Below are 8,068 nucleotides of genomic sequence, written 5' to 3' on the forward strand. Positions count from 1 at the left end.
TTTGTTAATCAAAACTTCGTTAAAGTTATAAAATATGAAATGGATTAAAATAAATTCGAAATTAGGCCTTGCAGGTGCCCATGTTCGGGTGGAGGATTACGTTATTCAAAATTTTATGGTTCTGAATTCTGTTGATTTTTTCACAGTGCGAGAGAAACATACATACATTCTTGCAGATTCTTCATTATTTAATTTCTTTAAATATAATACAGGGCGATAATATTTGGTGGCAACAGTTTGCAAAGTGAAACGGACATTTATAGTGAAACAAAGCAAAATGCCGTTTCGAAACTAATAGCTTTTCTGAGTTGCCGCCTCTTTGGGCTGATAAAATAAATTAACAATAAATAAGAAACTTATGCAGAACTAGACATAAATTTTTAAAAAAATAATCACGATAAAATACTAGCACAATTAATTATTACAGTCAAATACAATTTTTAACTCAATAAATGCATAAAAATTATTAGAGTGTTAAAAGTGCTAATCACTATAATGTATTATGAAATATTATTGAAATAAAACTTCTTTGTAGAATATTATGCTTTAATATTCAGATATAATTTTAAAAAAGCAGTACAAATAAGAATTTTAAGCAAAACCTTTCAAAAATCCCTTTTTTCAATTTTAGTATTTTTTACTTATTTATACCAATAAAAGCATAAAAATTGTAAGAGAAAATATTTTGCTTGAATTTTTCTATTAGTTCAGATTTAAAATATTACTTTTAAAAGAAGGAGATACAAATTTCCTTACAGCATAGGAAAAGCTACAAAAATATCCAGACCTGAAAGCATGCAACAGCTTTATAATTATTTAGAACATCAATTACGCTTGATAAACATGCTAAATTTTTAAAAATCAATCTCAGTTTCAAAAATAAAAATATCTAAAAATTCTAATTTGTGAAATAAGGTGCTATCACCAGCTTTTTCTTGAAAATTATACGCGCTGCATACTCCTCCGGATATGGGCAAGGTGACAGCCGGCAATACGCCAAGCCAAGGGAGAAAACCCATTTGGGTTGGTCTATTTCTTATAAGGTCTATGGATACATATCAAACAATACTAAATTAACACAATAATTAATAGCTCATATGAGATCTTTAAGAATCGAAAAAAGAATTTTACTGATAGGTGAAAAAATGACTTATATATTGAACTTGTGGAGTAGTCGAGAAATTTTGTAATTCATAGTTTAAATAATTATTGGGTACTGTCAGCTAAACGTTACTGTCGGCTTTGTATCCTGTGGATTAAATGTCTTGACGGCTAACTCTCTGTTTCAGGAAAATGTCCTGTCGGCTAAATGTCCTGTCGGATAACTGTCCGTGTCGGCTAAATGTCCTGTCGGCTAAATGTCCTTGTCGGCTAAGTCTCTTGTCGGCTAACTGTCCGAGTCGGCTAAATGGCCTGTCGGTTAAGTGTCCGTGTCGGCTAAATGGCCTGTCGACTAAGTGTCCGTGTCGGCTAAGTGTCCGTGTCGGTTAAATGGCCTGTCGGCTAAGTGTCCCTGTCGGCTAAATGTCCTGTCGGCTAAGTGTCCATGTCGGCTAAGTGTCCCTGTCGGCTAAACGTCTTGTCTGCTAACTGGTGTCGGTTAAGTGTCCTGTCGGCTAAGTGGTTGTCGGCTAAGTGTCCGCGATCGTCCTACGATGTGCTTATTGTATTCTCAAATTCTTTCACATATCTCATAGAGCTTTTGCTTAGAACAGAAAAAAGGTGGATGTGACGATAGGAGAAAAGTAACGTTAAAATGTTTTCCTTTACGGATGAATATGTATCCTAAAATTTTAAACATAGGGGATTTTAAGGATCAGTAAATTTTTCGTGTAAACTTGCAGAAATTCTGAAAACACAAAAAAGTTTCAATCGAACATATCCATTAGCTCGTCACTTCCGATTTTCATAGGTTCGTTATAGCAGTATAAAATAACTTATAGGAAATCGGACGTGACTAAAAGCTTCGCCCATTGTATCCATGGGTTCTTCATAAACCAGGTTCGTTATAGCGGGGTTCCATTGTATCATCTTCATATTAAGACATCCTAAAGAATATTGTTATAATAGAACTTTTTTTTAACTTCAACTATAATTACTTTCTCTATTATACCGAATCTATTTTGTTGCGATGTTCATTCTTAACTGTAAAATTATTAAACGAAATATATCGCAAATAAAAATATTGCTTAAATTTATCTGGTTTCTACTAATATCTTAATACACGATTTCTCGTTATTGAAACATATTTTGCACTGCAAGTGCGTCGTGAATTTCTTCCTTTTGCATAACGTATACTGAATTAATAACTGGCATTTCCCAACATTATCAGCAGCAATATCTTCTTGCGAAATTTTCAAAAACTTCTTGGTGAATTTTTAACTGTGAAGCTGAATGATTATTTCAGCAATGTCTCTCCAAGTACAGAAACTTTTCCTTTGTCTTATCAATTATGAAATCATCTTTTCCTTTTGCTTCATTAGTTTACTGAATTTTTTTCTGAAATTACGTAACTATTTTCTCCCTTGATGATTTTACCATACTGTAAATTACTTACGTTTTGTACGAACTTCAAATTTTTCTTACAAATACCTACTACACGATTATTTAATATATATTCGTAAAAGAGCTTTTAATTTGTAGAGTTAAAATTTATAAGTTATTTAAGCACTTATTTAAAAATTCCTTGCTTCGAATTATAATCTTTACAAATAAACATAAGTCTATGTAAATATTATGCATTTTTTGAAGAAATTTGCATGCACATTTCGACATGTAACTGTTTATGTGCATGCAAATTTCTTTCTGTCCTTTATTGTAGACAAGAGTTCCAATTTAAGTGAAATATTTATCACTGAAACTATGACTTATCGTATAGGTAAAAATTAACAAGGGCTTTTACTGAGCATCAATAACATAAGTATTAATATCAGTAAAATATAAATTCCAACATTCGCCTACTAAGTCGATGTCAGCCAATAGTTTTCTAACACTAATCTTTATACATTTGCGGAGTTTCAATAACTCAAGTATTAATATCAGTAATATATATAATCTAGCATTCGCCTACTAAGTCGATGTCAGCCAATGTTTTTCTAACACTAACCTTTATGCATTTGCGGAATTTCAATAACTTATATCAGTAAAATATATAATCTATCATTAGACTACAAGTCAACGTCAGACAATGGTTTTCTAACACTAATCTTTATACATTTGCCGAGTTTCAATAACTCAAGTGTTAGTATCAGTAAAATATATAATCTAGCATTCACCTATTAAGACGACGTCAGCCCATGGTTATCTAACACTAAACTTCATACGTACAAAATAATGCCCATCGTTTTGCTAAGTGGAAAATCCTTCCTCTCATAGCGACAAGTTAATGGTTAGCTCTTTGAACTCAAATTATAATTATAATTATAATAATGAACCAAATTTTGGTGAAGACCAACGAAAGAAATAGAATGTACAGGAAAGAAGTAACATAAAATGTCCTGTTAGTTAAACTGTTAAAAAAGGCAAAGGTTAAAGTTTAAAATCCACTTAAAGACAGTAATATTGTCAGGACTACTGTTCCTTCTAATAGTCTTTGGAAGAATCTGCAAATCTTGAATGGGAGCAGGGAACTTACTGAAACTATGCTCTTGTGTGTAGAAGGTACGACAAGAATGAGATGGGTTAAATTACCCTGTATTTCTCACAGTTTACAGTTGTTCCTGCACTTCGGGATACAAAGACCAGTACTTACGGTCTAAAACGTAGAAAATAAGAAGTAAAACTAAACTAAATAAGAACTAAACTTAGATACTTTACGAAGACTAGTAACGCGAAGATTGGTCTTTTAACTCCACGTATGTAGTGAGCAGAATGCAGGAAACTACGTCTTCAAATATCAAAGAGAACTAAGTTCTAGCCTTTAAGGGAACACAGGAACTGACCGAAAAGCAAGCTCCTGGTAAGGTAGCGAGAAGTCTCTCTCTAACTCTCTAATTTTGCTAAAAACCATATCTTAAATACCTAACAGTTTGCAAGCTCATTTGCATAAACAAAACTAATCGCGCTTATTCTTGCCGGAAATGGAAACTAAGAGACGATAGCAAAGTTTTAAAATAGAATAAATGTTAGTAAAACTTAAAATCCTTACAATATATTCTCTATTCGTTTGAATCGCATCAAGGCTAAAGTCTTAAAATGTATTTTATTGAGAACTGCGTGATGTAAGAAAAATGTATATATCGTGATTTAATCATTGCTACTCGCAAATCCTAACGAAATATTGAACAGTTATCATATTCTAAATATTACATAGATATACTACTTCGAAAATTATTAGTTCGATATGATTCACTTTTCGCCATGATGCAACTAGAATAGAAAATTAATTGCAAATTTAAAATCTTTTCTTTCATTTTGCCAGCAACCTCAAATCTCTTTCATAGCAGTCATTTTTATGTGCATCTCACTGAACTTTGCGTAGTATATTATTGGTGTACCTAAAACACTTCCAGTCTTCGAAATAGTCTTTTCTTAGCTAAGGAAGACGTATGGCCAGTTTGTTTATTCCTCTCAATTTTTTTTTTTTTTTTTTTTTTGAAAATATTTAAGCGAGCCGCATTCTGATGCTCAAATTTTCATTTTTTTCATGCAATGATATCTATTTAGACGCCCTTGCAAAGAAATATAATTTTTTTTTTGTGTTCATCTATCTCCTCAACAGCAATTCCTCATTCCTCATTTCATCGCTTTGTTGGCAATGTAATAAAAACCTAATAATAATATTATGCATTTCTAATAACAGGAAGAAATTTGCATGCACATTTCGACATGTAATTGTTTCTCTTCTATGTAAAACTTAAGAATATTAAGTTGTAATTTGATCTTGAAATGATAATGCCTTGCAGGCGTTCGAATATGATATGAAATTTTGCCTATGGTCTTTTACAGTGAAAATTATATTTAACGTATGTGAAGTACACTTAAAAATTATGCCTGTGAGAAAGCCTAATGAATGCGTATTTTAGACGCAAATTAATAAGATATTTTTGCTATAACGTCTATTATAACTTATGTATAACCATTTCATACAGTCATGTATGTATAAATCATAGAAAAACTTGTCTCTTCAGGTTTGAATTCAAAACCCTAAGAATTCTATGGAGCAACTGCTTGTTTACAAAAGAAAACTATTGTTACTGGATAGATCTTCAAGGATTTTGTACAGCAATCTCAGTTGCTTTTAAACGAAGTAAGTGAAATTCTTACTAGTGTTTTTCTGCAAGAGTGCTGAATTATGCAGAAAAATAAAATTAGGATTAAATATGCATGATGTTTTGTGACAAGATACAATGAATATTATTGGCTGCATTTCGGAGAAATATGCACAACAATTTTAGTTTCCCTTAGATAACGTAAGCGAACTTCTTATTAACTTCTTCCCCCCCCAAAGAATACTGAATTATTCAGAGGAATAAAATGTGTAAGAATTTTGTTTTTCATCCAACCACACATTTTATGTTAAGTAGCTTTATTTTCATTCTCTCTTTCCGTTTCCCTGTTCAGTTTAGTTCGCAAATATTCAAATGAGGTAGAAAAAGATAGTAAAAATATTTTGGATTCTTTAATCAAAGTCTTCTGAAGGCCACGTAACTAGTTGCAGTTCTAAGATATGTTGTCTTGTTCTTGCCAATATAGCTTGCTACTCCGGTATAGGTTTACGCCAACTTGCGCGTTTTTCATTTCTGGGTAGCCTTTGAGCTAATTTAAGATTTGTCTTAAAGTCAAATACAAATAATTTATCTTTTGAATTAAGCTATAAATGCTGGTTGGTTTGTAGCGCAAAATGTGCCTTCTGTTAAATTATTTTGAGTTCTGAATAAAAAAGTCTTTTACACCCTTCTTACGATCTCTATCTTCTTACTGTACATGAGCGATTTTAAGTCACGATTTAGCTTATGCTTTTCCAAGGCAATGAGACTCTACAAATATTTTTAATTCTGTTTTGCTACAAGGTAAAACTATTATTAATGATTATGTCTCCATGAAATTAGTGCGTCAATCTCAATTTCTTGCGAATAAATTAAGTGAAATTTTTAGCAATGATTTTTCTCTAAGAATACTGAATTATGCAGAAGGATTAAATAATTTTTATTTTATACGAACAGTTATGATATTAAATGCAATTATTCTTTATATTTTAAAGCCTTTTTCCTTTTTACTCGTTATATCCCTAATAAAGGTAATAATCTTTAAACCATATCTTTTATATCCTATATTTTTAAGAAAACGTTTAATAAATATACATTACTAACTATCGAGGAGTGCTTTCTTTGCCGATATTGAGATATCGGTGAATCGTTTTTCTCTAATAATCGCAATGTATGACATTTTTAAAATTCTTTGATAAAGTACAGCAACATTGTATGAATACACAAATTTTTAAGAACTATGTAAAAATAATTTTCAGTGTCTCTAAATCTAAATCGTTAAAGTCGATTTTTAGAGTGAATATCATTTTCGTTAAATAGTATTCATATGTAAAAAATAAATTATTTTTGCTATAGAGGATAATTTTTTAAACCTTATCGTTGTTTATCTGCATCAAAAGTTTTATCTTCTGCAGTGATAGAATGTAAATTCTTTATTTGCTTATATCTGCATATAAGAGCAGGAACTACTTTCCTATTATAGAATAAACAAAATGCTGTATAATGTGCCAATTCTAAACTTGATGGTCTTATTATATTCTCTGACGCCCATAATGAACTTGGCTGAAATAAATTTGGTATTTTTTAAACGCGCGCATAATCAAGAAGAGTCGGAGAAAAAGCTCTGTTCATAAAATAACTCCAATAATAGTTCCTTTTTTTCTTTGAAAAGGATAAAAATAAAATTTCTCCTTTTGCAGAAATGATATTTTTCATTTAATCCACTACAGATAACAAACCTTGGACGTAATTAATTTAACTTTCATTATGCTGTAATACCCAACGGCGATATGTAGAGCATAGAGTAAGTGGTTAATTACTCCTGGTTAAATATGCAAGGACTGCAGCCTAAGGAGAGATGTTTTCGTGGATGATAATTTAGGAAAAAAATAGCTCGTTATCTTATTGTGCATTGGAAATCTGCAAAACAAAGAAAACATATAGCAAGAAGCTTGTTGGGTCAAAAATCAAATATGATTAAAAATATCAAAATTTACTCTAATATTTGGCATAGGGATACAATATTCAGTATCAAAACAGTGAAATTAATTTTCAAAAATGTGTTACCTGGAATTCAAACCTTAATCTCGAAGAATATAATATATAGCATTTTGTAGTTACATAAAAAGACATCTACATTTAAATAAACACTAGTCACATTATAAGGTATTTCTCCTGCATTCTTTGGCATACCTTCGTGGTGTGGTGGTCTGCACACTGGACGCGTATTCCAGAGGTCCGTGGTTCGATTCCCGACGAAGGCGGTTGCTCGTTTTTCATCTTACATGCTTCCAAAAATCCTAATGTCTCTACAGTAGCGCCCGAACTAAAAGGGTGGTGGAGATGATTCTCCATGCCCAGGATTTGGCGATTGGGTCGCCTAAAAACTCCAGTCGCTCTTTAAAATGGGAAGTATGTATGGTATTTCTCCAGCCTTCTTGGCATGTCTTCTTGGTGTGGTGGTCTGCACGCTGGGCGCGTATTTCAGAGGTCCGTGGTTTGATTCCCGGAGAAGACGGTTGTTCATTTTTGATCTTCATGCTTCCAAAAATCCTAATGTCTCTACAACATAAAGAGAATAACACTGACAAAATACATAAGATCTTTCAGTTTAAAAGCAAAGGAAAATTTCTGCTTGCGAACTAACTTCATACTATAAACCATAAAGAATTAAATTAAGTAAAAGAATTTCAGAAATAATATAAATACCAGAGAAGTGAGAAATAATTATTGTAGAATAAAGGAAATGATCTTTTCTTTGTAAAGGTAGCCTTGATTTAAGACAAGACTTAGACATAAAATAAAGTGTTAAGACTGAATATAAGAAATCATCTTTTGCGTGTAGAAGTAAACTCTCATTG

Source organism: Stegodyphus dumicola, chromosome 2 (genome assembly GCF_044657685.1).
Source record: "Stegodyphus dumicola isolate Sdum_Otavi_A_Nest chromosome 2, ASM4465768v1".
NCBI lineage: Eukaryota > Metazoa > Arthropoda > Arachnida > Araneae > Eresidae > Stegodyphus > Stegodyphus dumicola.